Consider the following 15,206-nt stretch of genomic DNA (forward strand, 5'->3'; position numbering starts at 1 on the left):
GGGGATAATGGGATATGGAGCGTGTATTTCGCTTGGCTTCTCCAAGTAACCGTATGCCATTAGACTAGTTACGATGTGTAATTTAGGAACATATTTTAGCTACGAAAAATAAATAAAATTAAAGATAGTTGTTATTCATAAACAGGTCTTAGAGGTAGTTATGACAAGTAAATTTTCCTTTTTATTTTATTTTTATAGTGGGCTGAAAAAAGGGATGTGTACCTTTAAATCGTTAAAAATAAAAATTCTTTCATTTTAAAAAGAAAAGAGGGTAAAAGACCGAACACGAACTAGGGTAGTTGCAACTGCCCACTTCAAATAAAAGAAGATTTGGTTATCCCCCGATCACAAAAATATCTTTCCAGGATAACTTCTTAAACCCAATCAAAATCTTGATTGAATACACCTTTTGAAAAGCTTTTGAGCGATTTTAGAAAATCGTGAACTCTATAATCGTATTATTATTATTACGGAAAAAGTTCAAATATGCCATCGAACTATCAGAAATGACTCATTTATGCCACTCGTCAATAGTTTGGCTCATTTATACCATCGAACTATCGGAAATGGCTCATTTATGCCACTCATCAATAGTTTGGCTCATTTATGCCATCGCCGTTACCAAAATGACTCATCCATGCCATTTTTCATTAACGCCGATTTTACAATACCAGATATGACACGTGGCCTCCAACTAGATTATGGTTGTGGGTGGGTCGGCGTATGGATCGGATTTTTTATTAATTTGGGATTTAAAATTGGGTTGGTTTAATTAAACGACTTAGACCTCTAATTGGAGGCCAAGTAACATATCTGGTATTGTAAAACTGGTGTTACTGAAAAATGGCATGGATGAGTCATTTTGGTAACGGACGATGGCATAAATGAGCCAAACTATTGATGAGTGGCATAAATGAGTCATTTCCGATAGTTCGATGGCATATTTGAGCCTTTTCCGTTATTATTATTATTATTATTATTATTATTATTATTATTATTATTAATTGTTAGTTTTAATTGTTTGATATTCGGAACTCACAAACTCAACTAATTTGAATTCGCATTAAGTAAGATTTATTAAAGAGGTAATCGTTTCCTATCAAAAATTTCTCCATGTATTTGAACACGTAATATTATTCATGGTGCTCATCATCTTAATTGTTTAATCATAAAAAAATTTATGATTTAGTTACAAAAAAAACATAAATCTCATCAAAATGTCCAATTTGACCAGTGAAAGTTAAATAAAACAAACGAAAAAAAAGAAGAAGATTAAAACAGATGGAAAATACCAATATCCACCTTGCAAGTCACCCGGCATGTAGATATTATACATCCACTAAAAAAAGAAACCAAAACTAGGGGCTGGTTTAGATGGAATGGAAACTGAACAGAGAAGCTTGCCTAAAAAATACCACACTTGCCAATTGCACATGTATGACCTTCCTTCTTGTCACTTGGTTCTAAACCTGGCAACCGGTCCGGTTTTACCGGTTCAAACCGGTAACCGGAACCGGTTAACCGTTTAAAACATACCGGTCCGGTTTTGATTTTTTGGGACCGGAACCGGACCGGTTAAACAAGTCAAAATTAAATTATTATTTTTTTTTAATAATTTTCAAAAAAAAAATTCCAAGTGGCATTACATAAACCATATCTCATCTATAATAAAAGGTCAATAATGCTTTTGTTTTAATTTCTTTATTAAATATTATCCCTTGGAATTTTAACTAATTCCACCAAATATTAATTATTAAAAGCCTTTTTCTAATTTGGCTCTTTTGTGGAAATTCGAAACAATTTCTAAACGCGTTAAGATCCAAATGTAAAAGGAATATACTCCTAAATACAAGGAATACAAACTAACTAAATTACCTAAATCAAGGATCCTATTAAATTGAACTAGTATCAGTACCCGCGCGATGCGCAGTTGAATTATAATTTTTTTTTTTATCTTATTTGCTTAAACATATTGAATTATTATTATTATTAGTACACAACTTACTTTTGTAATATTAAAATATTTCATTTCATTTTAGCTATGATAACCTACAGGCTGCAATATTGGTTTAGCGGACAATTAGCAGAAGATCATCATGTAACATTTTTAGCATTCCACAAATATTAAATTAAAGATGACATTCAGAAGTGAATTCAATTGAAATATATACTAATTTATTAAAATGTTATAAATTCCATTCTCTATCCAAAATTTGAGAATATTCGCATTTAATTAGGATGAGAATTATCGCCATAATAACTGTTGTTATATGAATATGCTAGTATTGTGAAATTGCAATGACGAAAATATCCAAGAAAAGTTTTTGGAATGTTAATAATGGAAATTAGTATTTTATATTATTTGATAATAATATATAACTTATATTAGAAAATATAATTGTTTGAAAAAGGATTTTTCTTTCATCATGAAAATACAGTCTGGATTTTTCCTTCTTCATATTTTCAATATTATCAAAATATATATATCTATATACGAAGCAACCAACCTATTTTTTCAGGGAGCAATAGTTTGCACTTTTATGATGGAAATGTTCTCTTCATAACACTATTTTGAAACTCTTGTGATCAAAATACTTTACTTTTTTACTTAATTGGTGAATTCAAAATAACATGATCTAGAACGTACTTGTTTCTCGACATTGTCATAAAATGCTTCATAATTTTAAGACAAAAAAAATTAAAACTAAAGAAATCTTTAAAGGAAAACATATTACCAATATTTACTAAAATTATGCAATGATTATAACAGAGGAAAAGTTTTTATTTTTTGGTTTGGTCAATTTGTACTTTTAGTCTTTTCCCATTTGAATCCCTAGAGCAACAAAATTTTAAATATAAATCACCAAATAATAAAACCATTATAAATAAAAAATATATTTAAGAATGTGGAAAGATACGACTTTCTACTTAGAAAAATGATTTCTTTTATGCAAATAAAACAGTCATGAGGATTAACGTCGAATATATTGACCAACATCCAGATATTCATAACACTTTCAAATTTGAATCAAATTAATAACATTTATAATGAACTATAAGTAATATAGAAATATATGTCTTTGAGGTTGTTAACTTGTTGTACCTCACTAATATTTTGATTATTCTTCATTTGTAGTTATTGTACAGTAATATGTATATCAATCTTCATACAATTACATAAGTAAAAGAATGTTCACAGAAAAATAACTAAAGACAGATGAGAAGAAATGAGCATCTTTCACCATTTCATGTTTTGCTGCATATATCTTTCACCACAAATTATAAAATTTTCTTGTGAATTATGCCGATACCTAGTATTTAAAAAGTGATTTAAAATTCAGAGTTTAATACAATTTTATATAAGGTAGAGTTTGATTTTCTGAGGGGTGACATTGAAAAGGCTTACAAATAAATCACCTTTAGTGCCACCCTACGAAATCATACATAAGATTTTCACCTTATACCACCATTTGTTGCTGTTGTTGTTGGCCCATTTCATCCTGCTAGAGCAAGGTGAATTGGTAGTATGGTCTTCTTTCTAAAAGGTCTGCTAAATCTCTTTTGATAATTGGTCTTCTCTTCTTTCTAGTTCAATCCTACAAAATCACACCATTTTTATTAATCAAGATAAGTTCATAAAATAAGGATGCGCAAAGAAAACTCATTGTCCAATAAAATAAGGATGCACAAAGAAAATACACGAATCCCATTGTCCAATCAAGAATCTACCGTGATTAGACTAACATATACCACACAATAAATAAACTATCAACACAATGCAGGACTGAGAGATGAGAAAAACTGCATATATTTCATTCCATTATGTGATTTAATTTATATAAGTGTACTGATGTGCTTTTGAAATTTAAATACACTGCTATATAAGTCAAGTTTAAATTTTGAAACCTCGGCTCAAGTATTCTTATTAGAATATGTTCTTTACATCGAAAGAAAGACATGAAAGGAAATTAGTATTTATTATATAATATATTAGTCCACCAAATTCGTGTAATTTGTAGATTTGTTTGTGCTACCCCTACTATAAGCTTAAAGAAAACAAACAGAATAATAAAAAAAAAAAATGTAGACGTGATGAATTACCAAATATGGCTTTGATGAGATCATAATTTTGGTAAGTGTAATTGCTTATCAACTTAATATGTTAAAGTCCTACAATTACTCCCGTTGAACGTGGGATCTTATTTCAAGATGAATGTCCCATTAAAATAGGTTAGCATATATTAATTTGAACTACCAATATTTTTATTATTCTGATCGCTTATCTATTTCGTATATTTCTCCAATCAATATCCACCGAAATAGGTAGTGCATATTAGCTTTAAATAATGTTAACTAATAATTTTTTTGAAAAAATAGTACAACTATAATCAAACAAATAGAATTTTTAAATGTTGCCAATGGCTTGTTATTAGTTTTGGTAACACAATATTTGGACTGAAATTGACAAAAAATTCCTTTTAAGTTTATATATCACATACACTAATTGTAGTACGTTTTCTTGCATTATAGAGATCTAGAAAGTCAAAGTAGTATATTTATAGTAAATTATTATTATTATTATTATTATTATTATTATTATTATTATTATTATTATTATTATTATTATTATTATTATTATTATTATTATTATTATTACTATATGTTGATAATATCCAATATTCCATATGATAATATTTGCATTTCAAATATTATAATTTCCTTATAAGGATTGATATTGTAGAATATTTTTTGTCATTAGATATTATTTCTTATGGTAGTAGTTGAACTACAAACACTATAATTTCCATATAAGGAATAACATCATAAGAGAATATTTTTTAAAATTATAAGACATTATTCCTTATATGGTAATATTTGGAGTGTAATTAACAATCTCTTTTTAAATTTAATGCAAATATAATTTGTTGCCAAGTGGCTTGTTCATATTACGCCACTTAACTTTAGAGGTGTCAATATCGGCTGACCCAGCCCAACCCAACCCAACCCAACCCAACCCTAAAGGGCCAAAGAATTCAATGGGCTAGGACGGGCTGACCCTTTTAATTGAAGGGCCTGCAAAATGGCAAAAACCCAACCCAGCCCCGTAAGCGGTCATGCGGAACTAGACGGCCAGCCTTTTAAGTTTTTTCTTCTTCCGAAATAACATTTTCTAAGTGATTTTTGGTACAATTTGAAAATGAAACTTTTGTAATATGAAATAGAATCTTCTACAACCCATTCTTGCGCAAATTCATATCATAGAAGAAAAAAATTTAAGAGAACAAATATAAATTATTATTTTTTATCACTAATTCAGATCACGTTCAAAAGAAATTAAACATAATTTAAATTCTAAGACTAAAAAGTATTACTCTAGTTTCTACTTAGTAGTAAGTACATTCTTTTTTTCTCATTACTTTTTATCTTTTTATTTAATTTACTTATATTTTTTTTAAAATTAATTAATTTATTATTCTTTTCTGGCCTCAAGGGCTGGCCTCAGCCCAACCCTTGAGGCCGGCGGGCCAAGAAAGGCTGGGCTTTTGAGCCTCACTTCTATATGGGCTAAAGAAATCCTAGCCCAACCCTATTTAAATAAAGGGTTGAGTTGGGCCGGCTTCGCGGGCCAAGCCCATATTGACGTACTCTAAACTTAATATCAAGCTAGACTACCCTCTTTATTTATTTATATATATATGGATGTTTTAAGGAAGTGGTCGTTGGTTCGGATTTTTTAAAGACCATACCAAACCAATTGTATCGGGTTTTTAAATCTACAAACCAAACCAACAAAAGTCGGGTTTTTCAACCTCGGGTTTTCTCGGCTTTTTCGGGTTGCTCGGGTTTTTCGAGTTTTTAAGTTCTCATACAAAATATATAACTTGTACTTCAAATATTTCTTTAGTCCTAATATGATACGACTATCTAATTAAGATATTTATTAAGAAAATAACACAAAATACGAGATGAGAGATGACATTGTACTAAAATATTCAACAACAACAAAAAGTAATGAAATTGCATAAAATAAAATGATCATAATCTAAAAGTACTAAGTCATGTGATAACGTTCAAATCCACTCCTCAAATAGAAAGTGTACACGGTCGTCGCAATATAATTTACTCAACTATGAGTCGTGGTCGAATCTCACAAAGAACAATATAAAGGCGATTAAGAAAGTTAAGGATTTATCACCAAGTAAGCTAAGCCAAACACTTTTTTAATATTTAGTTTTTGATTTAAAAACTAACAAAGATAAAATTAACCTAGAATGCAAGTAAAATGATCAATGGCCACAAGCATGGATACAAGGGAAATTATCTCTCAAATAACGATCCAATGTATTTTGCGATTTTACAACTAAAAGTGAGTTTATGTTAATAGATAATTGTTTCTAATCTCATTGAAAGTCTTCCAACCAAATCAATGAATTTCACTCTAAACTTTTCCAAGTCTTAGAGTGTGATATTAAGCACAACCAATTGAATCTCAAGTTAACCATCCTATTCCTAGCTCAAGTTATTAAATGAGGTTCAAAGTCTCAAATCCTTGCTATTTACTCTTTTCCTAACCCTTAACTCTCTTTTCCAAGCAAAGTAAAGGTAACTAGGCACAATTAATGTTTTGCAACCATTAAGAGACATGAAATCTTGAAGAATAAATAGAGAAACATTAACCCACTTCATTAGAAATAAAAACCATTCAATACATAAGTATAACAAGAGATATAATCCAACTTTGCAAATGAATATGTCCATAAACAAGATCAAAGTGATGGAATAAAATGCTACACACTTAAATATACATTACAAAGCAAGAGTTGAAGAAATGGGTAAAGAATTTCTCATTGTGTGCCTCCAAATCTTCAAACCCTAAGTGTAGTTCTTGCTCCAAGCTTGGAAGATGGCCAAAGATGATAATAAAATCTCTCAAGTGTTGCTCTTATAGTTCTCAAAAATTTCACAATAAAAAGTAACGAAAATAGCCCTAGATTTTCAGACTTTCAATTGAGCCCACTTTTTGCACTTCTAGTCAATTTTCTCATTTCTTCAATTTGGCCTCTTTTTGACTTGTTTTCACTTGGTTTCTTCCCGATCACTTCTAAATCACATAAAACCTATAAAATGGAAGTAAACGATATTAAATGCACTATTTTCTCAATCAAACATAACAAAAATCTAAGATTAAAGAAGAAATAAGTTGGTAAAATACCAACTTATTTTACCAACTTATCATCATGCTATAATAAATATAGTTAATTTATAAGGCATATAGAAAATGATCATAATCTAAAAGTAATACGTCATGCTAAAATAAGTACGGCTAATAAGTATTAATTACATGACTAGATATTAAAGAAAAAATAAAATTAAGATATGTATTTTCACTTTCTAAATCAATATAAAACTAAAGAATAGATATCCAACATTATTGCCATTCCTGGTGTTAGAATTGATTTTTTTTTTTTTTAGCATTAGTATTGATTTAATTCTTGTTGAGTTTTATTTGAGTTACTAATATGTATGAGCTATAAAATTTATTAGACCATTCAAAATTCTAATTCCAAATTTGAAATAATATGTTAAAAGACAAAAACTAAGAAAAAGTTTAAGAAACATTTATGAATTACATTATAAATAAATATATTATGTATAAAATATTTTTGAAATTTTATAAATGTAATGTCGGGTTGGTTTGATTTGGTTTGACTTTTCTTTAGTTAAAACCAAACCAATAGTGTTTGGGTTTTTCTTTTTAACATCAAACCAAGTCAAACCAAATAACTAGTCGAGTTTTTCTCTCGATTTAATTCGAATTATCGATTTAGTGCGGTTTGTCCATTTCCTTTGTACACCCCCACTTCCATTATGTTGAAGTCCTATGAGTCAACCTGATTCCTAATCCAACAAACACCCTACGAGCAATGGCAGAGCTACCTATCACGCCTTCAAATTGTGTAAGATCATATAATTGGAACCCAACCTTCATTACTCGTCAAATAAGGGTACGTGTGAATGGAAAATCGATAAATCAAATCAAATAAAAAAACTGCCACTTTTTACTTCATTTGAACCACTCAAATGGGGGATCTTAGTAATTCAGTTGATTGACTATCTGAACTTTACCCTTGTTGGTGAGGTTCGATTCCCCACCTTGTAATTCCATCCCTCATTTTCCCTTTCCCTACCCCGTATGTAATAAAAAAAGAAACTCTTAAAAAAAAAAGCACAAATCAACTCAAAAGCTTTGTTGACCTCAATATATTCAAAATTGTGAATATCGGGCCCAAATTAGTCTAGGAGCACTAGTACCAAAATTTTAGGACACAACGGGGACAAAGTCAACCTTGGTCAACTCAAAACCGCTCCTCGAGTCAACAGGTCAAAATCCAAAACTCATTATATGAACGTGCATTATCAAAACTCTCATTTTTTTTTTTGAATAATCAAACTCTCATTTTGATATTAATTGCTAGATCAAAAGTTCAAATTACTCTTTTTTTTTTTTTTTTTTTTTATGGCAAGAGAACCCGTAGCCGCTATCTTCGGGTGCGCACAGGGTAAATCCCGCTCCTGTTTAATAGTCCGCAAACCATACAGAAGAGATGACCCGCATGAGGAGCTCGACCCAGAAGGCGAATTTGTCATAGACAGGGGGTTTCAAACCTGAGATCTCCATTATGAAAGTCTCATGCTCAACTAAAATCCAAAATTCATTATATGACCATGCATTATCAAACTCTCATTTTTTTTTTTTTTGAATAATCAAACTCTCATTTTGATATTAATTGCTAGATCAAAAGATCAAATTACTCTTCTTCTTTTTTTTATGACAAGGGAATCCGCAGCCGCTATCTTCGGGTGCACACAGGGTAAACCTCGCTTCTATGTAATAGTCCGCAAACCACACAGAAGAGATAACCCGCACTAGGCAAGCCCCCTGCGACGAGCTCGATCCAAAAGGCGAATTCCCTGCTGTCATAGACAGAGGGTTTCGAACCTGAGATCTCTATTATGAAAGTCTCATGCTCAACCAACTGAGTTCGGTATATTTAAGTCAAACTCCCCAATTTTAAGTCTCTTGAATCACACATTTTCATGGTCCGAATTCTATAAAAAATCAAGTATAATCTCAATACATGGATGAAAAATTCATACCTGAAATCTCAAGTCGAAACTCCAACAATTCAGATCCTAATTCGAGAGCTATTTTTCCACAATTCGCCAAAAATGGCTATTGTCTCAAAAATCTACTATTTATTTATCTGTTGTATCATCACAATTGCAGGTACTCTGCTCTCAATTGCGATGGATCATCACATTTGCGTACCCAAGCCATAGTCGACGTCTTGCATTTGCGAACGTTTCTTCATTTTTGCAGTCCTAGGTGCTGCTTTTACGACCCTCCACAGGGGCTGCTTCTGCAAGTGTTGATTTACGATTAGAACATTATTGCTCAAAAAGAGGGGTTGAGTAATTACGTACCATCCAAACATAATATTTAGGTGTTATACACCATTGAAACTTTTGAACATCCCTATGGCCAATACACCTTTGAAACTTTTGATCATCCCTATGGCCAACCCAGAGTCTGAGCGAGGACATAATACTTAACATGCATTTTCTGGGGCCTTGCACTACACTTGTCCAACAGGAGTCAATTGACACTCCTTCAATAGAAAATAACATTTTGTAGATAGGTCAATCTTTATATATATATATATATATATGTTGTATCCCTTGACTTTTTCACTTTGTAAATTTCCTTCGGGTCTGTTTGGAAAGCCACCTGGTAATTGGAATTGGTGTGATTACTAGGTTAGCAATTACGCAGTATAGTAATTACAAAGACCTATTTGTTTGTCATAATATAATTACTAACGACTTAATTACAAGGATCTTCAGTTTCAATTACACAATTTGATTAAATTTTGAAAAAAAAAAATTAATTACCAAAAATTAAAAGTTAGGTATCTAATAACTATGTACCTTATTAAATAAGGTATTTAAGATACATATTGTTTCTTAAAAGTATATTAATTAATAATCATATATTGTTACTAATATTGTAAAAAATAATTGATATTTATTTCTCAAATTAATAATATTTTTATTGAATTAATTATAAAAATTAAAAGCATACATTTTGTAAGAATCATGGACGACATGTTTGAGAAAAAGATTAATATTTATAAAAATAATGTTATAACATTATTCAAATGTTTGACAAAATAATTTATCAATTCTAATTGACAAAAGAACATGTAATGTGAAATAACAAGTCAATAATACTAAAATAAATAAGTTAAAACCGAAAATATAACATAAATTCAAAATCTATTTTTTTTAACATATTGTGTCAAATTCCAACATCACTTAAAATAAGTTCCAACATAACTTAAATAAATATAAACCAAAAGAAAAAGAAAACACAAGTCTATAAAAGCATTTCAACAATGAAATTCTGCTTTAATGTCCTCACTTGCTATATGCCAAGTTGTTAATGACTCATTCTTTCTGATTGTAGGAGGTGTAGTTTCAAAAACTAGAATGATAAATGTGTTAAACTAAATGAAGAAGTAAGATTAATAAATAAGAAATTTTAAAAAAAAACGAGCAATTGCATGGAATCACAAGAAGTAAAGGTTGGAAAATGGGAAGAAGAAAATGAACGATAAATAATGTAAATAGAAAAATATATTTTTAAAAATAAAATAATTTAAAAAGTAAAAAAATAGAAATAAAAAATAAATTAAGAATAAAAGAAATTAAAATAAAAACAAAAAGGAAAGAAATTAAGAAGTGGCCTTGTAATTACACTCAATTCTCAACCCACCCTCGAGAATTAAAGAGTGTAATTACTACCTCTCGCTTACACCCAATTACATGTTGATCATGTAATTACTTGACCTGACAAATATGTCAAACTGTGTAACTACACTCAATTCCAATTACATGAGTGACTTTCCAAACAGGCTCTTAATGAAAATTATGGCTCTTCCACTGCCTACAAGTACATCAGAATTAATAGAAAAAGTAACAAATAAACCAGAAGGCCCTTATCTTGATGCTTTTACGTAACATAATTTGTAACTAAAGGAAAATTCATTCAAAGTAAAAGAGATTTTTTTTTTTTGGCCGTCTTTCCGCTTCAAGATAACTAATACACCCTCCAGTTCAAAATAATTGATATTTTAACCTTTAAAAGTTGATCCAAAATAATTAATGTTTCACACAATCAAGAAAGTCTTTAATTGTTTATTGTTTTTCTCAAATTTGGCCTTGACATAGTCCTTATCCCTATGACGATTATATATGCCCCGTGGCGGATGCAAGATTTTCATTCAGCGGATTCAAAAAAACAATAAAAGCTAAATATAAAAAATAATGTTGTCGATGGAAATCGAACATACACTAGAAACAATTTTGAACAACTTGAAACGCTTGAGCTAACCTTTTGTATCTGTTCAGGGTATTCAAAAGTTAATATATGTACATAAAGACAGAAAATCTACCCTATATATACACTGTAATTTTTTGCCGAGGATGTTCGGGTGAACACCCTCGGCACCCTCTAAATCCACCCCTGTATATGCCAACCTAAAAATAAAAGAAAATCATAATTAAGGGTAGTTTAGTCAAAACTTGATTTAGTTTTTAGGAGTAAGTGAATTCCTTAATTAACCTGACCAAGCCTAGAACATCAATTATTTTGGACCGGAAGGAGCACACGTAAAGAAATTAAGTAATGAATCAAAATTTAGAAGTATTTTTCATTTTACATGTTTTATGTAAATAGATTTTCTTTTTTTTTTTTCTTTTTTTTTTGAAATCAGAATTTTGCTGTCTAGATATTAGAATAATCCATCTTATTTTCAGATGATTAAATTAAGACTTTAATTGTGCTATGCATCTAAAGTTGGGAAGATTTACCATTCCTGACCACAGTTTTTTCACATGCGAAAAAAGGGGAAAAAAGAATATTGACGTCGAATCTTCGAGGAATTGATTAAAAATAGAGCAAGTGTTAAGCAACTTTTACCAAAAAGGAAAGACTAATCCAAGGCAAAGTTGACAAGTTTTACCAAAAAAGAAAGACTAATCCAAGGAATAATAATAGTTAATTATGTCGCTGAATGTGACCTTAATTACGTAAGAATAATAAAGAGGTGGGTGGTGGGTGCATGTGCTGATGTACATAAAAATGCATGAACACCCATTAAAGACTGTGACGTTCAATTAAAGAAAATGAATCAAATTAGGCAGAAAACTGAAAATTCAATAATCAACGTAACGTACACTAATACTAATTGAAATTGGGACTGCAATATCATTAACTTAACCATTTTTTGAGTGAATATTCACGTGTTCTTTTTTATTTCCTTGTAATTTTACAGTTCTATGTATCTAACCCACATTGTATTTTGTACATTTACTTCTCTGACTACTTTAGGTTCAGACTGTTCAGACCATCTTTGTTTACCATAAATTCTACCAAACTGACCAAATAACAAGAACTGCAATCTGGTACCTTATGACTATTGATATGATATCTTGTAGAATCACTCGTATTCTACATTACAGTATGTAAAGCACATTCTGAAATTTAATATTACTTTGTTTTCCCTTCTAGAAACTGTGTATATTAATCTAGATTACCCTCTATTCAAAATATTTCTTTAAAATGATAATTAAGCTTTAAGAAAATTATACAAGTGCATTTAGCTAGGTGGTGACCCAATTATGTACGATTCTGCAGGCTCCGAGCCAATTGGATGACTTGTGACGCCTTACTATTCAACTTCTTGGCTAAACTCAATGAATTGGAGAAATGACAGTCGAGGTAACTAGTGTATTTCTAGCTATTTGTTTCACGTCGTCTAATTAAAGTTACATGAAATTTTCTGGGGCCTTACACTACCCAATTCGTCGAGTTTAGCCAAGAAGTTGACCAAGAAACATCACAAGTCATTCAATTGGCTCAGAGCCCGCAGAATCGAACATAATTGGGTCACCGCCTAGGTGAATGCACTTACTTGTACAATTTTTTAAAGCTTAATTTTACATTTTGACCTTTTTTTCTTCTCGTGGTGTTGTTATTTTGGTACTTTATTATAGGAAAACTGACGCTAAGAAATATCTTCATGTACTATTTGAATTGTTGAACTACAAGCAAAGGAGATGATGGCAATGTATTTTTATGAAGGATCATTACTTCTGAATATTCGTAGTTCTGAATTGTCGATTACATGAGTGGCCTAAGTGTGATCATATGACAAAGCAGGTTCATATGCTTGATCAGGGTGCAGTCAAATATAGTCATTTTATTCTATAGTCACAAACCAGATTCTTTAACTATCGAATTATTTATTGAGATGTAACAAAATATATTTGTTTTAATCTTTCTTTTTATATATGATACTAGTATACTTACCCGTGCGATACGCGGTCGATATTAAAAGAGTTAATTATTTATAATTGTTATCTTGTTTGTTTGAGAAAATTAACCTAATTATCATAATAAAATTAAAATTGTAATGTAAAAATAATATAAAAAGTAAATAGTAAAAACTTAACCACATTGTTGTTTATATCAAACTAATAAAAACTTGTCATATGTCTTTATATATATACATTGTGATCATCAAAATACTAATTAATTACACATTTTCTCCTTAATTTATAAATTAACAAATGTAAATTAGTATGATTTAAGGTAAACACCGAGGATGAATAAACTTTTATTATTAAAGACCGCTTAACAACCACATTAAATTATGCATACTGCTGGATATTACTTGTCAACTGAGATCATATTATTTGTTCTAATTTTAGGGTACATTCAATCATAATATCTTAACAAAATATTTTTTTTGTTTGAAGAAAATAAACATATCATACAGTAGTTCAATAATTTTGTTCGTTCCCTATTTTTTTATTGCATGTTTCACTTCTTAATACCATTAATAATTATATTGTCAAACTGACTTTATATTAGCTTGTCACTTAATATTTTTGTCCGTTCCATTCTTTTTAATGTTGACTTTTTATTAGACTTGTGGCTTTATTTGGCCAAACTTTGGGGATGCCAAAAACACTTCTGAAAATAAAATGGCCAAACACAATCTTTTTTTAATACTAACAAAATGATTATTCGTAATTCTGAATTGTGGATTACATGAGTGGCCTAAGTGTGATCATATGACAAAGCAGATTCGTGTGCTTGATCCTGATGCAGTCAAATATAGTCATTTTATTCTATAGTCACAAACCGGATTCTTTAACTATCGAATTATTTATTGAGATGTAACAAAATATATTTGTTTTAATCTTCTTCTTATATAGTCATTTTAATTTTATTTTGTTGATGCAGTAGTTTAGATCTTAATTTATTTATTTTTTGCTATGCCTTAACTGTTCTATATCTATGATCATCTTGACCTTTAAGATATTCTTAGTTCTATTTGTATTATATTTTATAAGTGTAAGTGATGAGGTGTTGAAAAGTATGAGAAATTATTTTGATAAAATTAAATTATGAAAATTTTTAATTGCAGAAGGAAAACTGAGAATGAATATAGTGAGAAGAAGGGATCTCATGAGACAGAAACCAATAATGAGTTTATCAAAGGTTCGAATGTAGTGCGAGATAGGCTAATCACTTGACTGTCTAGAATAGGTTAGCTAAAGACAACAACGAGTGAATCTAATTTTTAGAGCATGCCTTACTCTAATAGGGGCACCAAGTTCCAAAGTGTAGGCGAACACAACTATATACATAAAATATCCTAATTGTACGTTAGCAAGTTAGGTCCGCTATAAAGTCTACGGGCTAGAAGGTCCTTCTGAACGAGAAAGCCTACTAAAGGCTATTCCATAACGACTCATGTTACTAAGTTGACGGGCAAGCGACACTATTGAGATGCCACCTTACTTATAAATGAAAAAAGGTATTTTCAGTCCGATTTGACTCAGGGCGTCAGGAACCCTTAAAGCAAGGGCGGATCTAGGAGGGGTTGAGGGTGTTCACCCGACCTCTTCGGCAAAAAATTACATTGTATACATAAGGTAATTTTTTTATTTTTTATGTACATATATAGATTTTGAATACCTTGAACACAAGACTAGAGGTTGGCTCAGTGGTTAAGGTGATTCAAAATTTACCTTGAGGTTCCAAGTTCAATTTCAAGGCGCTACATTTTTAT

This window comes from Lycium ferocissimum, chromosome 9 (assembly GCF_029784015.1).
Source record: "Lycium ferocissimum isolate CSIRO_LF1 chromosome 9, AGI_CSIRO_Lferr_CH_V1, whole genome shotgun sequence".
Classification (NCBI taxonomy): domain Eukaryota; kingdom Viridiplantae; phylum Streptophyta; class Magnoliopsida; order Solanales; family Solanaceae; genus Lycium; species Lycium ferocissimum.